Consider the following 23905-nt stretch of genomic DNA (forward strand, 5'->3'; position numbering starts at 1 on the left):
CTATGTTTTCCTCCAAGAGTTTTATAGTGTCTGGCCTTACATTTAGGTCTCTAATCCGTTTGGAGTTTATTTTTGTGTATGGTGTTAAGGAGTGTTCTAATTTCATTCTTTTACATGTAGCTGTCCAGTTTTCCCAGCACCACTTATTGAAGAGACTGTCTTTTCTCCATTGTATAGCCTTGCCTCCTTTGTCACAGATTAGGACCATAGGTGCATGGGTTTATCTCTGGGCTTTCTATCCTGTTCCATTGATCTATAGTTCTGTTTCTGTGCCAGTACCATATTGTTTTGATTACTGTAGCTTTGTAGTATAGTCTGAAGTCAGGGAGCCTGATTCCTCCAGCTCCGTTTTTTTCCCTCAAGACTGCTTTGACTATTCGGGGTCTTTTGTGTCTCCATACAAATTTTAAGATTTTCTGTTCTAGTTCTGTAAAAAATGCCATTGGAAATTTGATAGGGATTGCATTGAATCTGTGGATTGCTTTGGTTATTATAGTCATTTCCACAGTATTGATTCTTCCAGTCCACGAACTTGGTATATCTCTCCATCTGTTGGTATCATCTTTAATTTCTTTCAACAGTGTCTTATAGTTTTCTGCATAGGTCTTTTGTCTCCCTATGTAGGTTTATTCCTAGGTACTTTATTCTTTTTGTTGCAATGGTAAATGGGAGTGTTTCCTTAATTTCTCTTTCAGATTTTTCATCATTAGTGTATAGGAATGCAAGAGATTTCTGTGCATTAATTTTGTATCCTGCAGCTTTACCAAATTCATTGATTACCTCTAGTAGTTTTCTGGTGACATCTTTAGGATTCTCTATGTATAGTATCACGTCATCTGCAAACAGTGACAGTTTTACTTCTTCTTTTCCAATTTATATTCCTTTTATTTCTTTTTCTACTCTGATTGCCATGGCTAGGACTTCCAAAACTATGTTGAATAATAGTGGTGAGAATGGACATCCTTGTCTTGTTTCTGATCTTAGAGGAAATGCTTTCAGTTTTTCACCATTGAGAATGATGTTGGCTGTGGGTTTGTCATATATGACCTTTATTATGTTGAGGTAGGTTCCCTCTATGCCCACTTTCTGGAGAGTTTTTATCATAAACGGGTGTTGAATTTTGTCAAAAGCTTTTTCTGCATCTATTGAAATGATCATATGGTTTTTATCCTTCAGTTTGTTAAAATGGTTTATCACATTGATTGATTTGCATATATTGAAGAATCCTTGCATCCCTGGGATAAATCCCACTTGATCATGGTATATGATCCTTTTAATGTGTTGTTGGATTCTGTTTGCTAGTATTTTGTTGAGGATTTTTGTATCTATATTCATCAGTGATATTGGTCTATAATTTTCTTTTCTTGTGATATATTTTTCTGATTGTGGTATCAGGGTGATGGTGGCCTCGTAGAATGAGTTTGGGAGTGTTCCTTCCTTTGCAATTTTTTGGAAGAGTTTGAGAAAGATGGGTGTTAGCTCTTCTCTAAATGTTTGATAGAATTCACCTGTGAAGCCATCTGGTCCTGAACTATTGTTTGTTGAGAGATTTTTAATCAAAGTTTCAATTTCATTACTTCTGATTGATCTGTTCATATTTTCTATTTCTTCTTGGTTCAGTCTTGAAAGGTAATACTTTTCTAAGAATTTTTCCATTTCTTCCAACTTGTCCATTTTATTGGCATAGAGTTGTTTGTAGTAGTCTCTTAGGATGCTTTGTATTTCTGTGGTGTCTGTTGTAACTTCTCCTGTTTCATTTCTAATTTTATTGATTTGAGTCCTCTCCCTCTTTTTCTTGATCAGTCTGGCTAATGGTTTATCAATTTTGTTATCTTCTCAAAGAACCAGCTTTTAGTTTTATTGATCTTTGCTATTCTTTTCTTTGTTTCTATTTCATTTTTTTGTGCTCTGATCTTTATGATTTCTTTCCTTCTGCTAACTTTGGGTTTTGCTTTTTCTTCTTTCTCTAGTTCCTTTAGGTAAGGTTAGATTGTTTATTTGAGATTTTTCTTGTTTCTTGAGGTAAGCTTATATATCTATAAACTTCCCTCTTAGAACTGCTTTTGCTGCATCCCATAGGTTTTAGATCATCGTGTTTTCATTGTAATTTGTCTCCGGGTATTTTTTGATTTCCTCTTTGATTTCTTCAGTGATCTCTTGGTTATTTAGTAACGTATTGTTTAGCCTTCATGTGGTTATGTTTTTTACAGTTTTTTCCCTGTAATTGATTTCTAATCTCATAGCGTTGTAGTCAGAAAAGATGCTTGGTCTGATTTCAATTTTCTTAAATTTACTGAGGCTTGATGTGTGACCCAAGATGTGATCTATCCTGGAGAATGTTCCATGTGCACTTGAGAAGAAAGTGTAATCTGCTGTTTTTGGATGGAATGTCCTATAAATATCAGTTAAATCTGTGTGGTCTATTGTGTCATTTAAAGCTTGTGTTTCCTTATTAATTTTCTGTTTGGATGATATGTCCATTGGTGTAAGTGAGGTGTTAAAGTCACCCACTATTACTGTGTTACTGTTGATTTCCTCTTTTATAGTTGCTAGCAGTTGCCTTATGTATTGAGGTGCTCCTATGTTGGATGCATATATATTTATAATTGTTATATCTTCTTCTTGGATTGATCCCTTGATCATTATGTAGTGTCCTTCCTTGTCTCTTGTAATATTCTTTACTTTAAAGTGTATTTGATCTGATATGAGTATTGCTACTCCAGCTTTCTTTTGATTTCCATTTGCATGGAATATATTTTTCCATCCCCTCACTTTCAGTCTGCATGTGTCCCTAGATATGAAGTGGGTCTCTTGTAGACAGCATATATATGGGTCTTGTTTTTGTATCCATTCAGCAAGCCTGTGTCTTTTGGTTGGAGCATTTAATCCATTCATGTTTAAGGTAATTATTGATATGTTATGTTCCTATTCCCATTTTCTTAATTGTTATGGGTTTGTTTTTGTAGATCCTTTTCTTCTCTTGTGTTTCCCACTTAAAGAAGTTCCTTTTAGCGTTTGTTGTAGAGTTGGTTTGGTGGTGCTGAATTCTCTTAGCTTTTGCTTGTCTGTAAAGCTTTTGATTTCTCCATCGTATCTGAATGAGATCCTTGCTGTGTAGAGTAATCTTGGTTGTAGGTTCTTCCCTTTCATCACTTTAAGTATATCATGCCACTCCCTTCTGGCTTGTAGAGTTTCTGCTGAGAAATCAGCTGTTAACCTTATGGGAGTTCCCTTGTATGTTATTTGTCATTTTTCCCTTGTTGTTTTCAATAATTGATCTTTGTCTTTAATTTTTGCCAATTTGATTACTATGTGTCTTGGCGTGTTTCTCCTTGGGTTTGTCCTGTATGGGAGTCTCTGCACTTCCTGGACTTGGGTGGCTATTTCCTTTCCCATGTTAGGGAAATTTTGACTATAATCTCTTCAAATATTTTCTTGGGTCCTTTCTCTCTCTCTTCTCCTTCTGGGACCCATAAATGCGAATGTTGTTGCATTTAATGTTGTCCCAGAGGTCTCTTAGGCTGTCTTCATTTCCTTTCATTCTTTTTTCTTTATTTCGTTCTGCAGCAGTGAATTCCACCATTCTGTCTTCCAGGTCACTTATCCATTCTTCTGCCTCAGTTATTCTGCTATTGATTCCTTCTAGTCTATTTTTCATTTCAGTTATTGTGTTGTTCATCTCTGTTTGTTTGTTCTTGAATTCTTCTAGATCTTTGTTAAACATTGCTTGCAACTTCTCAACCTTTGCCTCCATTCTTTTTCGAAGGTCCTGGATCATCTTCACTATCATTATTCTGAATTCTTTTTCCTGAAGGTTGCCTATCTCCACTTCATTTAGTTGTTTTTCTGGGGTTTTATCTTGTTCCTTCATCTGGTACATAGCGCTCTGCCTTTTCATCTTGTCTATCTTTCTGTGAATGTGGTTTTTGTTCCACAGGCTGCAGGATTGTAGTTCTTGCTTCTGCTGTCTCTCCTCTGGTGGATGAGGCTATCTAAGAAGCTTATGCAATTTTCCTGATGGGAGGGACTGTTGGTGGGTACAGCTGGCTGTTGCTTTGGTGGGCAGTGCTCAGTAAAACTTTAATCCACTTGTCTGCTGATGGGTGGGGCTGGGTTCCCTCCCTGTTGGTTGTTTGGCCTGAGGCGACCCAACACTGGAGCCTACCCGGGCTCCCTTGTGGTGCTAATGGCGGACTCTCTGAGGGCTCACGCCAAGGAGTACCTCCCAGAACTTCTGCTGCCAGTGTCCTCGTCCCCACAGTGAGAGACAGCCACCCCCTGCCTCCGCAGGAGACCCTCTAACACCAGCAGGTAGGTCTGATTCAGTCTCCTATGGGGTCACTGCTCCTTCCCCTGGGTCCTGATGCGCACACTACTTTGTGTCCCCTCCAAGAACGGAGTCTCTGTTTCCCCCAGTCCTGTCGAAGTCCTGCAGTCAAGTCCCACTAGCCTTCAAAGTCTGATTCTTTAGGAATTCCTACTCCCACTGCCAGACCCCCAAATTGGGATGCCTGACGTGTGGCTCAGAACCTTCATTCCAGTGGGTGGGCTTCTGTGGTGTAAATGTTCTCCAGTTTGTGAGTCACCCACGCAGCAGTTATGGGATTTGATTTTATTGTGATTGCGCCCCTCCTACCATCTCATTGTGGCTTCTCCTTTGTCTTTGGATATGGGGTATCTTTTTTGGTGAGTTCCAATGTCTTCCTGTCGATGATTATTCAGCAGTTAGTTGTGATTCTGGTGTTCTCACAAGAGGGGGTGAGAGCACATCCTTCTACTCCGCTATCTTGAACCAATCTTGGTAGGATTTTTTTTCACTAATTTATTATTTTAATGTCTGGATGTCAGAACACGAGACCAGGTTGGCAGGGCTGGCATCTCCGGGAGAGAGTCCATTTCCTTGCCTTTTCTCACTTCTAGAGGTTGCCTGTGATGCCACATCACTCTGACCTCTCCTTTCATCCTCACATTGTCTTCTCTCACCAGTATCCAATTGATAGCATCATATTGTTCCTAGTTTTTTGTTGCTATTGTTTTTTTTTTCTTTTTGTTACTGCTGTCTTTGCTATTACAAATAATGCTGCAGTAACCATCCTTGTATATATAATGTGTCATACATTAGCTACTATATCTTTAGTCTCAATTCCTAACTGTGGAATTCCAGAATCAAAGAGCATATGCATGTAACTGGTTTATTTAAAAGACTCTCTTCTTTGTAGAGTCTAAACGTGAAATGGTTTTGTTTCTCAAACCATCATTTTCAACTGTGTTATTTTGAATACCCTTCAGGCTTTTAAGGCATCTTGAGCAGATTCCATAACTTTCCAGTCCATTTAAAACTTCAAAGTTGATTCAAAGCTCTCCATTTCCCTTGAGATACTTGGAAGGGCTCCTTCAATGAGAGAAGCAGAGGAGGAATGGTGGTGGGAACAAAGCAAACACTTCTTGACTTTAATTGTATCTTGTTGGCTGTGTTGTTTCTCTGGCTGACCAGGCAGATAGTTGATGTTATTTGTATGGCAGGCATCAAGATTTTTGTGTGTCTTGTGTCTTGTAAGGCCTCCTTCTCTGTTGCACATTCCCCAGTGTGGGCGACATGGCTCTAGCTCAGCTTCTTCCTGAGCTCCCACCACTGGACCACTAGAGTCCACTTCACAGCTGTTGCTCCCTGAATGGGTAACCTTCTTGGATGCAGTACTGGAAAGATATTTCAAGCCCAGAAACCTTGTGTAGGGTCCTCTCCTCTCAATCCATAGAACAATAAAGTCCCCTTGCCACCCTTGGGGTCCACACTCATTTGGATTCAGGGAGGGGAAAACATCCCTCCTTTCCTCTCACAAAGAAGGGAAAAGACTCTCATGGTGATTATGGTAGTCTTTTCTCACAAGACCACCACTCATCATTCATCCCACTCTTTTCCAGTCTTCTTAACTTGACTCAGCATGGTTGTTGAGGTGTGTTGATGATAGTATTGCCAGTTTTGCTTCCTTCCAGAAGCCCTAGGGAGGTATTTGACCCCATCTTAAGGTGATCAGTTGATGGCTGTCTTAAAAATGTATATATATATATATAGGTAGATATAGTTTTTCTTACCTAGTGTCTAATAGTGTAAGTTTTCAGTTTTAAATGCAATTTAGGAAGGGAAAAAGTCCCTCTCAATTTCTTGTTACATGCATTTAGCTACTTACAAATTACTCTCCAAAAAGGTTATATTGATCTACACTACCATCAACAGCAAATGGGAATGCCTGTTTACCAAACCCTCCCTACTACTCCCTTCAACATCTTTGAAGACCAAAACTCCTGGTAGAACCAAACTTCTCAGTTTACTTTGTCTTCTGCAGGAGCAGGAAGAAAAAGAAATCTGAGTGGGAATACACAGCCCCAATTCCCCTGCTATCATATGAGTATTTGCTGTGTAGATGTTGGACTATTTTATGTGGATATACTTGACCTCTAATAATTAGCTACAGAGTAATGTCTTGCCTCTGTCAGCCCTGAGAACAGGTACTACCAGAAGGCAGTGGATCTGTTGTGAATACTGAGCCTGGAGGGTAGAGGAGAAGCTAGCACCCCTTGAGGCTAATGTTTAGTTGCCTGGGGAGAGACCCCAAGGGGGTTGTATTTTTAAAAATTTAACTGGCCTTTTTCCCCAGGTCCTGGGAATCCACCTCCAAATCCTTGAAAATTTCAGAGTCATAAAAGTGTCTTTGTTATTTGTGGTTGGCTCCCCAGATCATACCTGATAGTTTATGCTAATGAACACCAATTTGCCGCTGGTGTTTGTAGCAAAGACAGTCTTATGGAGGACTGTACCCTTAACCTGTGAAGTTTGCACTAACTCTAGGTAGTTGGTGTCAGAACTCCTTACACCGAGGGAGAATCTCTAGGCAAAACTAGAACTGAGACGCAAGAGGGAAGAGATATGGGAACATATGTATATGTATAACTGATTCACTTTGTTATAAAGCAGAAACTAACACACCATTGTAAAGCAATTATACTCCAATAAAGATGTAAAAAAAAAAAACAACAAAACTAGAACTGTGAGGTCTAATAACCCTCACCCTTGCAGAGAATCTACTTCCATGACAAAAAGAGTTAAGAAAATTAATTTCTATTTATGTTCATTACTGAAGAGTCAAACAGCCCTGTGGCCTAGCAAAGAGATTATCCACCTAGAATGTCTTCTTTGATCTCTGCTCTAAACACTTGGCCCAGGGGGCTACTTCTACAGGCCAAGCAAAGAGAATAGTAGGTTCATCAGGGATCATAAGTTATTCAACTATGTGTCCCTCTCTGAGAACCTACAATGGTGCTTCCCTATGGTAGATACTTAAAATAATAATAGTGTTGGTAATAATCACAATAATAATTTAGTGAAACAGGAAGGTCCACCTCTGGTAGCCAAAAGGCTTGAGAATCATCCATCTAATGGGTTAAAAAGAAATAGACCAAGGGCTTCTCTGGTGGTCCACTGGCTAGACTCCACGCTTGCACTGCAGGTGGCACGGGTTCGATCCCTGGTCGGGGAATTAAGATCCCACATGCCACACACCTTGGCCAAAAGATAAAAAATAAATTAAAAAAAAAAAGGAATAGACCAGGCCAAAACAATGAAGACTGAAAGGAGATGTGATAAAATGTTTATGAAATCATGAAGGGTGTGGATGAGATAACCAGACAATGCTTACTCTCCATTATAACCAGACAATGCTTACTCTCCATTACATTTCAAAGTATTTAAAGCTTGAAGCAGAAAAATTGAAAACATGAAGTATACACAGTGGGAAATGGAATGAGAGAATCCATTACTCAGTGAAATAGTGCAAGCTAAAAATATCTATAAGGTTTAGAGGAAACTTAAGAGGGAAAAACCAAAATAGATTATTTCTTTTATTTCTTATTTTTTAACTTAATTTTTATTTTATATTGGGGTATAGTTGATTTACAATGCTGTGTTAGTTTCAGGTGTACAGCAAAGTGATTCAGTTATACATATACATATATCCATTCTTTTTCAGATTCTTTTCCCATGTAGGTTATTACAGAATACTGAATAGAGTTCCTCCCTTGCTATACAGTAGATACTTGTTGATTATCTATTTTATTTATTTTATTTTTTTAAACATCTTTATTGGAGTATAATTGTTTTACTATGGTGTGTTAGTTTCTGCTTTATAACAAAGTGAATCAGCTATACATATACATATATCCCCATATCGCCTCCCTCTTGCATCTCCCTCCAACCCTCCCTATCCCACCCCTCTAGGTGGTCACAAAGCACCGAGCTGATCTCCCTGTGCTATGTGGATGCTTCCCACTAGCTATCTATTTTACATTTGGTAGTGTATATATGTCCATGCCACCCTCTCACTTCGTCCCAGCTTACCCTTCCCCCTCCCCATGTCCTCAAGTCCATTCTCTACGTCTGTGTCTTTATTCCTGTCCTGCCCCTACGTTCTTCTTAAGAAAAAATAAAAATTTAGGAAATTTATCGTAACTTTCTGAGGTCACGGAGCAGAGCCAAGCATTCACACAACATGTGCTTAGAATTCACTCCAAAAGTAGAGCCCTCGGCTGAGTGGACAATGGAGATGACTCAGTCTCATCTCCCAAAAGGAGTGGACCCGTTACATCAGATCCTGGTTCAGCCTGCTTAGGATTCTTGGGCTCATCCCATTGCCCAGTCGTGCTGGAACTCTTTGTCCTGCCCTCAGATGTCAGTTTATACACCCCAAAAGAAATCATTTGTCTTCTCTACTGGGTCCCTGACAAACTACCATTTCTACTGGCACTCTCGCATACTCTGGTGGGAAGGGGATACTGGACAAGTTTCGGCAGTTTGTCATTATTTATTGAAGAGTCCAGCTCCAGGCCAAAATCGTATGTGTGATCGTTTAGAACTGATCATTGAAAATTACAGGGCTTTGCCTGGCAGGCCTCACGGGGCGAAGCTGCCCTCCCCACACCAGACTTGATGCACTGCCAATCCATTGCAATTTTCTGGAGGGGTTGTGGTCCAGGACTCAGCCTGCCTTCTCCCTAATCCAACCAGCCATGGTCATACACGTATCTACCTTCCTAACCCAGATGTCTCCATTCAGAGTCCTCCTTGTTGGGGGCCTTGGCTGAAGCACTTTTCTCTACTTTGCGTCAGTACCTTTGCACTACTAGCCCTTCTCTCTCTCTCCTTCCCCCTGGCTCACAGATCCACAAAAAGGCAGGAAGCTTTTGCTCAGGGCTTCTTGACAGTGAGATGATTGCCCCTGTAGGTACTGCATTCACCTGAAAAGTTTTCAAAATATGTACATTAAGAACCTAAATGCCCAGCAATAAGGACTGTGCAAATACATTTTGGCCCATTTATAAGCTAGAACACTGTGCAGATGTTAAAAGTGATAATGGAGATAAATGAAAGCATGCTTATCATAGGTAGTTCAAAGCAGCATATACTCTCTATTTGCATTTGTGTAAAGAAAAAGTATGCAGACAAAATAGTTACCAATGGTTACCTCCACATCGTTACCAATGGTTACCTCTGGGTGATGAGGTTATTCATGTTTGATTTTCTTGCCTATCAATATTTATCTAATCTAGAATGACTATGTATTATTTCTGTAATGTACATACTCCTTGAATGAGCAATTCTATACCTAAGAATTCATCTTAAGAGTATAATTTTAAGCTGCGTGCAAAGATTTAGCTAAAGTAATGTTTCAAGCAAAGTTGGTTTTTTGTTCTTTTTTTTTTGCGGTACGCGGGCCTCTCACTGTTGTGGCCTCTCCCGTTGCGGAGCACAGGCTCCGGATGCGCAGGCTCAGCGGCCATGGCTCATGGGACCAGCCGCTCCGAGGCATGTGGGATCTTCCCGGACCGGGGCACGAACCCGTGTGCCCTGCATCGGCAGGCAGACTCTCAACCACTGCGCCGCCAGGGAAGCCCCTAAAGCAAAGTTTTTTATAATCAAACAATCTAGTGAAGATCTAGAAATAACTCAATTTCTAATGTTAGGAGATTGGAAAAATAAAATTTAATACATCCATAAATTATATTAGGCAGCTAAATTAAATATTTAATGACCTGAAAAGAGGATCATAATATATTAATAGGTTTTTTTAAAAAAGCAGGTTACACAACACTGTATTTCCATAACCTTTGACTCAGAAATTCCACTTCCAGGAAACACTAGCACAAAGAAACAGTGTGAATGTCTTGATTGTGTCATTTCAGTGAAAAAGTAGAAGCTACACAAATTTTATCAATGGAGAATGCTAAAACAATTACGGCACATTCATATAATGGACTACAGTACTGAGCAACTGTTAAAAACAATGAAATAAATTCTTGTGAGCTAACATGAAAAATGTCATTATATATTCTTAAGTGAAGATATATCTGTATGAGGAATTAGGAAATACATTCTAAATTTTATATTTCCATACTGTTTCAGTAACCTTACCACAAGCACCTATCATCATTCTACTTCTGTCTCTATGAACTTGACTATGCTAGATCCTGCATATAAGTAAAATCACACAATATTTGTCATTTTGTAACTGGCTAATTTCCCTTAGCATAATATTTTCATCCATGTTATAGCATGTATCAGACTTTTATAAGGCTGTTGTATGTGTATACAATATTTTGTTTATCCATTCATTTGCTGATGGACATTTAGGTTGCTTCCACCTTTTGCCTCATGTGAATAATGCTACTATGAACACGAATATACAAATATCTGTTCGAGTTCCTGCTTTCAATTCATTTGGGCATATACATAGAATTGCAATTGCTGGATCATATAGTAATTCTACATTTCATTCTCATCATCTAGGGTTTCTTTCTGAGGTAATAAAATTATTCTAAAATTGACTATGATGGTTGTACATATCTGTGGATATACTAAAAACTACTGAACTGTAAAGTTTAAATGGGTAAATTGTATGTTATGTGAATTAATAAATTTGTTTTTTAAAAAAGCAAAAAAGACATTTGCCTAAGAGCACTAAGGATGAGCCCTTCTCAACTTCTATCCCCAAGAAGTACTGGACAACCAGAAAGCTTCTCAACCTCAAAGGACTGGCAGCTTGCGTCAACTGTGTTGGATTCTGGACATCTAGTTTCAAGGAGTCTTATGCTCATTAAAACTCTCCCTCTGGCTATGTGGGGCCACAGTGCATTAAACATTTGGGGACAAAAGTAGTTTGCAGAATGTCCATTTTATTAATTTAATTATTCTTAATATAGTGTTTACTTCTGTTTCCCACAGGTGTTCCTCTCTGTATCTTGTTCCTGCCTGTTCCACAGAACTGACTGTTTGACAAGTAAGGCCTAGGAGACAGGTTCCCTGCTAAGACTCATAATGGCAACCCTTTCCAGTGGCCACCCATCATCCCAGCAAGCACCAACAAAAGATGTCTATTACCTTTTAAAGGCTTATTGGAGATTGAAAAGTTAACCTAAGAGTCATTTAGGGGCATGACTATAACATGAAAAAAAAAAAAAAACTAAAAATAATCTACTAATTACTGTGACTCAGTCCCTCTGGTTCACACAAGACCAGTATCCACAAATATAAGGACCAGAAATCTTCCCACTTGCTTTATAGGAAATTATTCAAGTTGTGTTCCTGAAACAGTTCTTACCCGTTGTGTTATTGGAATTCTGGAGAGCATCTGCCCTTCTTTTTCAATAATGATGCTGTTGCTGCTTTTATTTCTTGGGATAGATTTCTGACATAAGCATCATCTTTAAGGTTTTTAGGTATGAATATTTACTTCATCTCTCTGAGCTTCTTTATTCGTTTTAAAAATGAGAATGTTGAACTAGCATATTTCTAAAGTCATTGCCAGTTTTGATATTCTATAACTGTGCACCAAGTAAATTGTAGAGGAAAGTATTTATTTGGGGGACATCTCCCTCCTCTTAAGACATTTAGAGCCTCTATTGGGAGCCTTTCTTTCTACCTGGAGGCACTGACACTTAACCGTTAGGCTCTAATGCCTCTGATTAGGCCAGAAATCAAGAAACCACACAATCTAGTTCCAATTACCTGTCTAGTTATCTTCCATTGCTTTGCTCAAAGATCCCTCCAGTTTTAACAAAAATGGACTGCTTGCCTTGATTCCTGCCTCTGAGTTCGTGCTCATGTTATTTCCTCTACCTGGCATATCTTCTCCCATCTCTGCCCTTTGAAATCTTATCCTTCTTAAATGAGGTCAAATTCCCTTTTCTCTGTGAAGATTGCTCTGTGTGGTCTTTGAAAGCAGAAACCATAACATATCTGTATCCTTAGTACCTATCACAAAACCTTAAACCAGAAAATGATTCCAAAATATTTTATGATGATATTCTCATTTGAATTGTTATTATTTGTTTGTGTCTTAGATCTACAGTACTACAAAACTACAAATTTCTTAAAGGGCAGGGACCATGTACATAATCCTTTGAATTCCTCATAGCTCCTAGCAATATATTGTACAAAATGAACACCAATAATTGGAGTGCTAGAAGGAGAATCATATCCCTTTTGCCTCTGAGTTCTGAGAAAATAGAAATATAAATCCAGGAACCAGACTATAATTCAAATATCAGCTTTTTTTTTTTTTTTTTTTGGCTGTGCTGTGCAGCTTGTGGGATCTTAGTTTCCCAACCAGAGATCGAACCCAGGCCCTCAGCAGTGAACGTGTGGAGCCCTAACCACTGGACCGCCAGGAAATTCCCCAAATTTCAGCTTTTTATGGTAATGTTAGATTGGAGAACACAGCCTGGATTAGAAATCAAAATGTGTTTCACACTCCTTCCTCCCAAACTGAACTGAACCACCCAAGCACAGGCAGAACTTGTACAAACACAGGCCATCTAAAGAAGCAGGGTCTGTTCTAGTTAGTCTACCATATGAAGAAGAACGTATACCTCCTGAGAGCAGGATCATTCCACAGAAAGTCAAAGAAGGACTTGGCTATGTAAATGCAAAGATCCTTTTTCTAAAATAACAATCACACAAATCATTGTATTTCCCGTAAGAAACAAGTGGGAGGTGAAAGAACAAAGGATTGACACTTTCTCCTTAACACTTCTGAGAAAGCAGAACTATGTTTTGGACCAAGGCAAGAAGTTATGGAAAGGGAGAGGCTGTTATCTCCTACACTTGATAGGTAGTTGTTGAAAAAATAATAACAAAAGTATGCATGGGGCTTCCCTGGTGGCACAGTGGTTGAGAGTCCGTCTGCCGATGCAGAGGACATGGGTTCGTGCCCCAGTCCGGGAAGATCCCACATGCCGCAGAGCGGCTGGGCCCATGAGCCATGGCCGCTGAGCCTGCACATCCGGAGCCTGTGCTCTGCAATGGGAGAGGCCACAAGAGAGAGAGGCCTGTGTACTGCAAAAAAAAAAAAGTATGCATGCTATTCTGATAATAGTCCATTTTTAGAATGTACCATTCACAAACCAGCCACAGCCCTCTACATGGTAGAGCAAATTGGAGCCAACCCTTGGAGGTCAATTTGAGGTCAGGCAGGGAGCATCTTAGGGAACTGAGCTGGATGCTGAGTCTTAATTCTTTTTTTTTTTTTTTTCTGAGTCTTAATTCCTGATGCTACTAGTTGGTTAAAGTGTGGGAAGTCTGGAAATTCTGGTGGCTTTCAAGCCAATTTCAAGGTAAAAATTCTGGGACCTTATTTTAAATTCCTTGTGGAACAAAATTAAAAGGGAGTCAAGATGAGGAGCCTAGAGGGTGAAGTATGGAGGGTATCTTTTTCTTAAGAAGGATTAGCATGAACGACCTTTAGGGGCTTAACTTGGTCAGAGTTCCAGTGCTAACTTTAATCCATTTTGGATTTACTAGACAAAGTTTTCAAGTCAGCTATTATAAATATGTTCAAAGAATGAAAAGAAATCACACATAAAGATTTAAAAAAAAGAATGAGGATGATGTCTCACAAAACCTAGAATATCAATAAGGAGACAGAAGTTATTAAAATAAAAGAACCAAGTTGAAATTCTGAAGTTGAAAATTACAAATGAAATAACAAATTAGAGGGGCTTAACAGCAGATTTAATAGGTAGAAGAAAGAGTCAGCACACTTGAAGATAAGTCACTTGAGATAATGCAATCTGAAGAACAGAAAGAAGAAAAGAGAAAAATGAAGAAAGCCTCAAAGACTTGTGCAACACCATCAAGCGTACCAACATAAGCATAATGGGAGTCCCAGAAGGAGAGGAGAGGGAGAAAAAGGGCAAGAACAATATTTGAAGAAATGATGGCTTAAAACTTCCCAAATTTGATGAAAAGAATTAACCTACACATCCAAGAGGATCAACACACTGTAAGTAGGATAAACACAAAGATCCATACCTGGACACATCATAGTCAAACTTTAGAAAACCAAAGATAGAATCTTTAAAGCAGAAAGAGAAAAAGGGCTCTTCACATCCAAGGGATCCTCAATAAAAATTAACAGCTGACTTTTCATCAGAAACTATGGAGACCAGAAGGAAGTGGGATAACATATTCAAAGTAATAAAAGGAAAAAACTGTCAACCAAAAATTCTATATCCAGCAAAACTGTCCTTAAAAGTGAAGGAGAAATTCAATCATTCCAAGAAAACAAAAACTGAAAGAGTTTGTGGTTAGCAGACCTGACCTCAACAAATGCTAAAAGAAGTCCTTCAAGCTATAATAAAAGGACACTAGACAGTAGCTCAAATCCACACGGAGAAATAAAGAGCACTGGAAAACATACTACACAAATACAAAAGACGGTATGAATATATTTTTGTTTGTAACTCTCTTTTCCTATTTGATTTTTAAATAAACTGCATGAAAAAAGTAATTAATTTTAAAACTGTGTTGATGAGCTTATAGTACAAAAAGGATACAAATACTTGTGTGAAAATAATATCACAAAAGTAGGTATGGAGCTATACTGGAGCAAAACTTTGTATGCTATTGAAATTAAGTTGGTCTTACTCCAAATTAGATTATTTTAAGCACAGATGTTAACTACAATGCCAGGGCACGCACTAAGAAAATTACTGAATACATATAATCGAAAGAAGCAAGGCAGATCTGAGGATTTTAGTGGCTGGGATTAAGGACAGTTATTTTAAGAGAGTGTCAATCTAAAATTCAAGATTCAAAAAATAAATAAATAAAATAAAAAATAAAATTCAAGATTCAAATTCCTGGGACATAGAGTCTATCTGTTCTAGTGTGGGTCATGCCCACTATTATGTTCAAAAGAGTGGGGTTGCAAGATTGGCAGACCTCTAGAATTACATGGGAGGCATTTTCCCAAATAAGTAGGTTTGGGCAAAAATAAATAAGTGATGACCACTAAATGAGTTAACATTTTGTTAACCATAATTTTAGTGAATCAAAATGGTCTATTTAATGTGACTCTGCCAGATAATAATATATAGCAAATTTATATTATACTATAAACAGAATTATATTTGTGAATGGGGCAATGTGATTAATAGTGACTGAGTATGGGATTACAGAGTAGGATGGTATGTCAAATTTTTTAAATACTGAAATAGAAGATTGGTTTCCCAAGGAAGTTTGAAACAGCAAAATCTATTTTAGTTTCCTAAGTGCTATGTTGACTTGTTATAAGACATGTGATATTAACTTGACACCAACTGGAATTAGTTGTAGTTGGTTTTTAAATTCCAAACAAAGTTAAAAGATAAATGAGAGATTGGGGAAAGTACAATACTTGCAAAACATACAACATATATAGGATTACTATCTATAATATACAAGAAATTCTTACACTTTGAAAAGACCAGTAACTCAAAAAGAAAAATGAACTAAGTATATGATTAAGCAATTTACAGAACAGAAAATCCAAAAGGGGAAAGAAAGAGAAAACATGAACAGCTTCACTAGTAGTCAGTGAAATAAAGGAACAACAAATTATCACTATTCACTTACCAGAATGGCTAAATTATGCAAAGTACATTGTTACAGTCTTTAAGAAGGCAATCTATTAACATTTTAAATAGACCAATCTCATACCTGGGAATCAGTCCCTCAGAAATTAAAGTACCAGGGCATTTGGATATACACATAAGGATGTTTATTGAAATGTTGGTGGCAGTGACAATTTTTTTTAAAAGAATTTGAATGTCATGAATAGGGAAACTTGAATAAATTTTGGTACATCCATACTGTGGAACATTATGCAGTCTCTAAGATAAAAGAACGAATCAGAGCTATACCAGTTGAACTGGAAGGATTTATATAACATTGTTTAATGAGAAAAGCAAGAAGCAGAGAAATGTTTACACTATAATTACTCACTTTGTAAAATATATAGATAGATATCAATATATATGGTTATATTAGCATGCTTAACTTTTTAAATAGTTGAGAATGAGGGAGAGTAGTGAGGGGAGAAAACTAAAACAGAGGGTGTCCTAAACATAGCATACATGAAATCATTCCGTTTGTGCATATATGGTGGAGGGACATATGCATAAAGATATTCATGAAAATACGATCATCAAAACATTAACAGTGGTTATTTCAGTGTGTTGCGGGTTAATTTCCTTCCTTATACATTTAAGTATTTGAATTTTTACAATAAGCACAGTTTATATACAACCAAAGAATGGTTATTTATTTTAAAACGTGTGTGGCCAATCGCCATGGGGGATGAAGTTGAGTCAGAAACACCTCCTGCCTTGCAAGCTCTGACAGTGGGGAGACAAGAAAACACGGCCAGCTGTAGCATACAGACCAACTTAGTGAGTGCTGTAACAGAAGCACAGAGTGCTGGGAAAGGGAATTATTTGATCTCAGATCTGACTGGGAAGATCTGGAAGAACTTCGTTAAAGGAGAAGGCAGCTGGGTCTTGAAGGCTTGGGAGCAATTCAGCAGGTAAAGAAGGGGATAAAGAGAAATCCAGGATAAGGGAACAGAGTGACCAAAACACACAGGGGCATTAAACAACCAGGGTATATTCAAAGAATGGCAATTGGTGCAACTCAGTATAACTGGAACACAGGTGTTGAGTGGACCGAAGGTTGGAAAGGTAAGCTGGTTTCCAATTGGGAAAGTAGTTTGGACTGTATTCCAATTGCAGAGGGGGTTTACTGCAGGTCTGTGGCAGAGGAGGGGAGGTATGTTTTGCTTATTTTGTCAGGAGAGCAACATTCTTAGTTCTGTTTTGGGAGTGGGGAGAGATAGGAGGCAAGGAAACTTAAAATGATTCGGGCCAAGGTAATCAAAGTCTAACGGGAGCAGCAATATGGGAATGCAGAGGAGGGGAAAGGTTCCAGAAACATTTCTGAGGTAAATAGGGCAGGCCTTGGTGCAAGATGGAAAACCTTCTGCGCCTGGCCAACTGAGGGCTTGGGGATACTTCAATTTGAGAAAAAGAACACTGGGACTGAAGGTGGGGACCACGTTGGAAGAAAAATTCCAATATCTTGCAGAATATGGTGAGAATAATGGGCTAAAAGCAAGGAGAAATTCTGAGGAAAAATAAAAGCCCCACAGAGATGGGAAGGACAAATCCTCAATCTGAACCACAGAAGTGAAGCCCTGGTTCTGGTCTCGTAAGCCAGCTGTCCTAAGGAGAAGATAAACCTACGTGCCTTCTTAACTAAAGCAGCCCCCAAGGAGGAGGATCAAATTGGTTCCGCTCACTGTCCGCATGTTCCAAATGAAAGGGGCTGGCTGTATCGAATGAGAGATCTGGGAAGAGTCCTGGATAAAATCTCGGACATAATTCCTGCTCCTGGGAAATAGAGCCTAAGCGCCCTCCTCCCCGCTCCGCCGCGGAGTCCCCAGGGGAAGCCCCGCTCACGCGCAGCCCGGCGCGGCGCACGGGTCCGCGTGGCCCCGTGGCGTACGGGGCCCTAAGGGGCCGACCCGCCCTCCCGGCCAGACTGCCGGGTCCGGCGCGGCGCGCGGGGCGGTGCCAGGGGAGGGGCAGGAGGCCCGGCCCCGCCCTAGCCAGCCAGGGGCGGCCCCGAAGGCACCGCGCGCCCAGTGCAGATATCAGGGCCCCGCGCCGCTGCGCCGCTGTCCCGCCGTCCCGCCGCCTCCGCGCCCGCCTCCTGGCTCCTGGCTCGGAGATGGGCGCGGCGCCCTGCGGTGCTGCCCCCGCCCCTCCCCGTCCCTTCCGGCCCCGCGAACCCGCGAGAGACCCGGGCGCCGCGGGCGTCCCGCCGCCGGCCGTGGGCTAGGCGCTCCTCGGCGGTCCGGGACCTGGTGAGGTGAGCAGCGCGCCCTGGAGGATCCCAAATTCGGGAGTTTGCAGGACCTCTCTGTGGACACGATATATCCACAAAGCATTAAACACTTAAATTCTAAAGTAAAATGTGGAAAGGGGGGAAGGGCGTTCGCTCCTCTCCAGAATCTGGGCAGCTTCTTTGGAAACGGTAAAGAAACTATCTTAGAAATTGGAGGCGAGCCGTGGTCCCTGACCAGGGATGCCCGTGGCAGCTTCCTGAGAAGGGTTACTGGTATTTGTCGGGAAGAGGGGCTGCGGCTGTTTGTTTTGTTAAACGAACGACAGTCTGCTGAATCGGAGGGATCCGGGAACAGCGTGTAGACCTCCCAGAGCCTCCTCACCGAGCTTGTCCCCAAACCTGCCTGGTGGCGGAGGGCGGGGGCACGTGCACCCCAGGGTGCCGGGTGGTGGATAGGGTGGACTCTCGCGGGCACTGTGAGGTCCTGAACAGAGAAAGTTTTATTGTACTGCGGTCTGTCGAACTGCCTTGTTCTGGGCAGAGGAGAGTCGCCCGGGAGCTGCCGCATCCTTGTAGCTCTCTCCGAAACTAGAGGCCACTTGTTAGAACTTGGATGGTGTATGTCTAGTTATACGTGCTACGCTGCGGAATATGAACCGTGAGGTTTTTCTTTAAAATTGAGATTTGTTGTTAACATTTTCGAATAGGAATCTGTGGGGGAGAGACGTCATTACTTGCTCTCTTACTCTTCCCTTTGTTGGTTTCCTAGGTACATGCGTGCATGAATAATAGGCAAATTATGTCCTAGCCTATAATGAAATGTTTTTGGTGGTGTAGTCCTTTAACCAGGATATGGAGGGCAACATTAAATTATTGCACCCCTAAGTGAAAGATTTTCAGGTGGGGATTAAAAGCTGGGAAATTTGTTGATATAATTGTATGAGGCAGCAAGGCCTGCAAAGGAAAACTAATTTTTCTCCACCAATGGCTAAATGCAGCATAGAAGGCCTCCCTGCAGGCTGGGTAGCAGCCAGGCTTGCAAAACAGTAGCTTCTTCCCCTGCTGCAGTTGTAGCAAATGTGTAAATGGCTAAATAAATGGAGATAAATGGCTGAGGAAGTGGTTGTACATAGTGTAAGGCAGTTTGAGTCTGCAGAAGAAAATGCCTTGGCAGGCTTTGCTTGAGTTAGGGATCTCTTGGGAGGGGACTGGTGCCTCACTGGTCCCCATTTTGCCAACCTAATTCCACTTCAGGGCCACCACTGTCTCTGGAGTGCTCCCTGTATTCCCCTTTCTCTTCCCCCTCCAGCTTTTAGCTTTTCCCTGTTCCCCAGTAAAGGCTAGCAATGAGCTTGGCAGAGGCAGAGTTATGGTGGCCTGGGGATAGAGAACTTACAAGTCTAGTGAAAGCAGAGTTGTGGCCTAGGGGAGACTCGGGGTGGGTGGGGTGAAGCAACTTCCAGCCTAGACTTCCAGCTTAGAAGGCTCTCAAAAGAGTGGGAGGGTAATGATGGAGGGAAAGAGATTCTCTGGGGAGGACAGTAGGTGCTTGACAGTTTGTTTCCTGCTGAGGGTTTTACTATTTCCTTTTTGTTGTTTGACCATAAGGGCATTTCCAGATGGAGTTGGGGGAGTATAGAACTTCTCTGAAAAGTCCCTCCTTTTCCCAAATTTGTATTTCTTTCAACTCCCTTGTAGGTTTTCAGAGAGTAAGTGAGGGCAGGGGGAGAGAGAAGAAGCACTGAGGCTCTGCCTTTCCACAGAGACAATGGAACGTGGACTGACTTGGGCTCAGAAGGTGGATTTGAAAGTTGAAAAGAATGTTCCACATTTAGTTAAAAATCAGAGCCTTTATTTTGCAGAAGGGCATTGAGAACCATAACATTTACCTTTAGTTACTGATGAGTTTTGCCTGATAAAGGATCCAAGTTCCTACCTCTCTTTTTTTTTTCTCCAGCATTTTATTGTGAAAAATTTCAGACGTACAGAACTCGAATCAGAAGGTGGTTAAGAAATAGATGAGTGAAAGATATTGACATTTCGGGGTGGGGGGAGGATCTTATTCTTCTGACTCTTCCCTAAGAATCCTAGGCACATCTCTTCATTGCTTCCTTTTTCCCATTCTTAAAACATCAGTTGGATGATCTCACTCCCCTGCTTAACACCCTCCAATGGAATAAAATCCCTCACACTTGGAAGAAAATCCGACTCTCTACCAGGACTTAGCAAAGCCCTATGTGATCTGGCCTCTTTGCCCTTCTATTCTGTCACTCTCCCCTCACTTTACTGTCTTCCTTGCTTTTCTTTGCCTGAACACTCTTCCCTCAAATACTGGCAGTGCTCCTTTCCTTAGTTCATTTAGGGCTCTTTTCAAATGGGACCTCCTCCATCAGGTCTTCCTTGACCACCTGATCCCAAACCGCACTTTGTCACTCCCTGTCCTCTGACCCTGCTTTAGCTTTTTTCACTGTACTTACCCTTACCCAGCATTAAATAGTATATCTGTTTCTTTATTAATCATCCATATATCCCCCACTCAAATGTAAGCTTCAGTAAGGACAAGAAATTTTTTGTTTTATTCATGGCGATGTTCCTGTTTGGCATATTGTAGGCAATTAATAAATAATTGTTGAATTAATTAGATAATTAAATGACACAGACAAGACATTGCCTCCCATAAGGGTTACAGAACCCTTGGTAAATTATTAGAAGTCCTTGTAAGTAATTCAGGTTAATCAATATTTTATAGGTAGATGGTGATCCTAGAGATCAGTGGCCACTCTTATCTCCACAGTGCTTTGAAGCTGAATCCTGTGTTAGGAGCTGGGCTAGTCTTGACAAACCCTTATCCCAAACAAGATATAAAAAATTTCAATCCTAGAAATTTACCCCTTGCCCCTTTCTAGTTACTCCCAATCCCCAGAAGCAACTTTTGTTGTGATTTCTTTTATCATAGATTAGTCTTGCTGGTTCCTGAACATATAAACGTATTCACACAGTATGTACTTTTGTGTCTGGCTTCTTTTTGCTTGGCACAATGTCTGTGAGATTCAGCCATGTGGTTGAGTATAAAAGTTGTTTATTTTTATTTCAAGATAGTATTCCACAATATGAATATCTACCTTCTGTTTATCCATTCTCTTATTGATGGACACTTGGGTTGTTTCCAGTTTGGAGCTATTTTGAATAAAGCTGCCATGAATATTCTTATAGAGTCTGCCTCATTTTGGCTTCTATGTACTTCTTTGAAAATCTTTGTGCCACCAGTGCTGAGAGAAGTATGGCAAGGTTATGGTGGCTATGACCAAAGTGGCAGCCTGCCTGCAGCCCAACAGTGCCCTTCCTAGACAGCCCCACTGGGTGCTGACTTCCACTGCAGAGGGAAAGCACTTGGAAAAGGAGTGCGCAGGCAAACTGGGGAGCCCTCCGGTGCACTTTTAGTGTTTCTAGATCCTTAAAAGAGACTGTAGAATGCCTGCCGCCATTGCTGTTGTATTCACCTCCTCCTCTCAGCTCCCCATCCCAGTACAAGTTGACTCTAATTAGCCATCGAGCATTCTGTTCTCGAGGGGTTTAAATATTTATGAGTAAGAGTCTTGTTCAGAGCCTGATAAAATATTTATGTGTTTCCATGGGGCATTGGTTTCCATCTAGACTTCTCAAGGTGTTTTTTTGGAGACACTTGTCATAATTATGAGCTGCTCAGACAGAGGTAGATGATACGGCCAGAGAACATTGGTAATACTGAACCCACCTTGCTTTCTAGGGATGTGGACAAATGAGGCTTCAGAATAATGAGCATTAATAATATCTGGATCGGGAGAAAGACTGACAACAATGACTTGGGAAAAGCAGGGCCTGTTAATGGAGTGCCCCTGAGGGTGTGAGTCCAGAGGGAATGGTGGAAAAGAGCTTGTCAGCGTGAGGAGGGATTAATTAAGATGGAATGCATTCGTTCCAAATAGAAGAATAAAGAAATCAGCCTTTAAAGGACACAGTTCCTTTGACAGCAATGTAGACAAGGCCTGTATAAGGCAGCTGTGCTGAGTGCTATAATTATCACACCTGCTATGAAAATATGGGAGAAGGAGTGGAGGCTAGCCAGCGTTTCCAGGGGTGGGGGGGCCGGGGGAGAAAACTAGCTATTTCAGGAGGAGTTGTTATTTTCATCCAAGGAAGAAGTGCCTTTTGAGTCAAGTTTTGAAGGAGGTGTGGCTCTCTGACTGGCAGCTGTGGTGTGGAAGGGCATTTCCAGACAGACAGAGTAACTTAAGCAGACATTTGAGTCAGGGCCAAAGTGCTGGTGTGGCTTTGAGTGAGGTGAAGACGGGGGTCAGGGAGGGGTAGGGCAGGTTGCAGTAAGAGGTAGAGCAGGAGAGCTAAAGGCCAATGGTAAAGGACACAGGGGCCTGGACTTTAGTCTGTTCATTGTAGGGAGCCATGTAACTTTTGATTGGGTCGGATTTTGAGCAATTCTTGGGCAGTGCCTCCAGCCCAAGCAAGGCCTTGAGGTCTGTTTATGTCCAAGTCACTTCCAGAATATTCTCCTGTGTGCAATCCAGTCTAGAGACTTTGTACAATCTACTCTAAGGGATGTAAACAAGAGGAGGTCAGATTCATTCAGTATACTCCTGGGATTAACCAGAGACAGATCTCACCCATCACACAAATACTGAGAACGCTCCAAGTCACACTGAATTCATGGGCTGTATGCTGCATCCTCTGATCTCTTTCATGGCCACTTTGCCTCAATGGGAGGGAATTGAGAGGGTCTAAGTACCCCTTTATCACCTGAACCTATATCTGGGTCAGTATACTTCAGGCTGGGTTGCCAAGCAACAGAGGACCAAGCGATGAGGCCGGCAGACCATCTCTGCAAGATTAAGGCCTGCTTCAACCCGGTTCCTGGGCTGTGACTAGAGAGGCAACTGGCAGTAGAGGGTTGAGGCCATGCAGATTGACAAACCATAGACAGGACTGCTCGGCCACCTTCCACATGTGTTCTCCCGTCAGATCACAGATTCCTATTCAAAAGTGCCTCAGGATGTTTATTTTTAATCCATAATAAAAATAAGGAGGTCAGGAGGGGTGTGAAACCTCTAGGTCATCTCCACTTTATGGTGTTTGTGATAAGGAAGAGAGAATTGTAGACGTGATGGTCTGGGGATAGTCAGTCTTCAGTGTTGTGGTGAGGAACTTTGCATATGTGTAGATTAGCTGGAGAGCTCTGGATGAGGAGAAGCGATTTCTTGGTGTGAGGACAGAATAAGGCATGGGAGGACCTCTTAGAGAAACTTCATAATTCTGCCCAGGGCCTTGCTATTTGGAACTGCTCTCTTGCTGCTGTGGGTACCTGTTCTAGAGTGCCATTGGGAACACCCAAGAAAGAATTCTCTGGGCCTTCCCACTGCCGTCTGCCTATGCTGCAATATCAGACTATCAATCAGCACTGTCAGCTCACCATCCTGATTTTCCAAGGGTAACTGGGGAGACCTTGGGAGAGGAGGCAGAAGCGAAAGTCTTAACTAGGGAAATGGCAAGACTCCGGACCAACAACGTCCTTCTTGGTTCTTATTTAAGACATTCCTGATTTTTTGCATGAAGTGGAATCTTCCAAGGGCCACATTAGCTGTAGTATTTCCTCTGAACAGGTGAACAATGTACATCCTTAATTGAGTGCCTTTTCCAAATGGA

At 41.1% G+C, this 23905-nt stretch overlaps 1 protein-coding gene across 3 annotated transcripts in view; it reads left to right on the top strand.

Annotated features, from left to right (window-relative positions):
- Positions 1-17993: 17993 nt before the first annotated feature.
- GPR156 (G protein-coupled receptor 156) overlaps positions 17994-23905 on the top strand; it is a 93959-nt gene continuing 88047 nt past the window's right edge. For 2 of the 3 annotated variants that reach the window (XM_004278535.3, XM_033403311.2), the window contains exon 1: positions 17994-18235. The gene's annotated coding sequence lies outside the window, so the exon portion shown is untranslated. The remainder of the gene's footprint in view (positions 18236-23905) is intronic. The other variant, XM_033403312.2, reaches the window with a different exon arrangement.

The sequence above is a fragment of the Orcinus orca genome, chromosome 5 (genome assembly GCF_937001465.1).
Source record: "Orcinus orca chromosome 5, mOrcOrc1.1, whole genome shotgun sequence".
Classification (NCBI taxonomy): Eukaryota; Metazoa; Chordata; class Mammalia; order Artiodactyla; family Delphinidae; genus Orcinus; species Orcinus orca.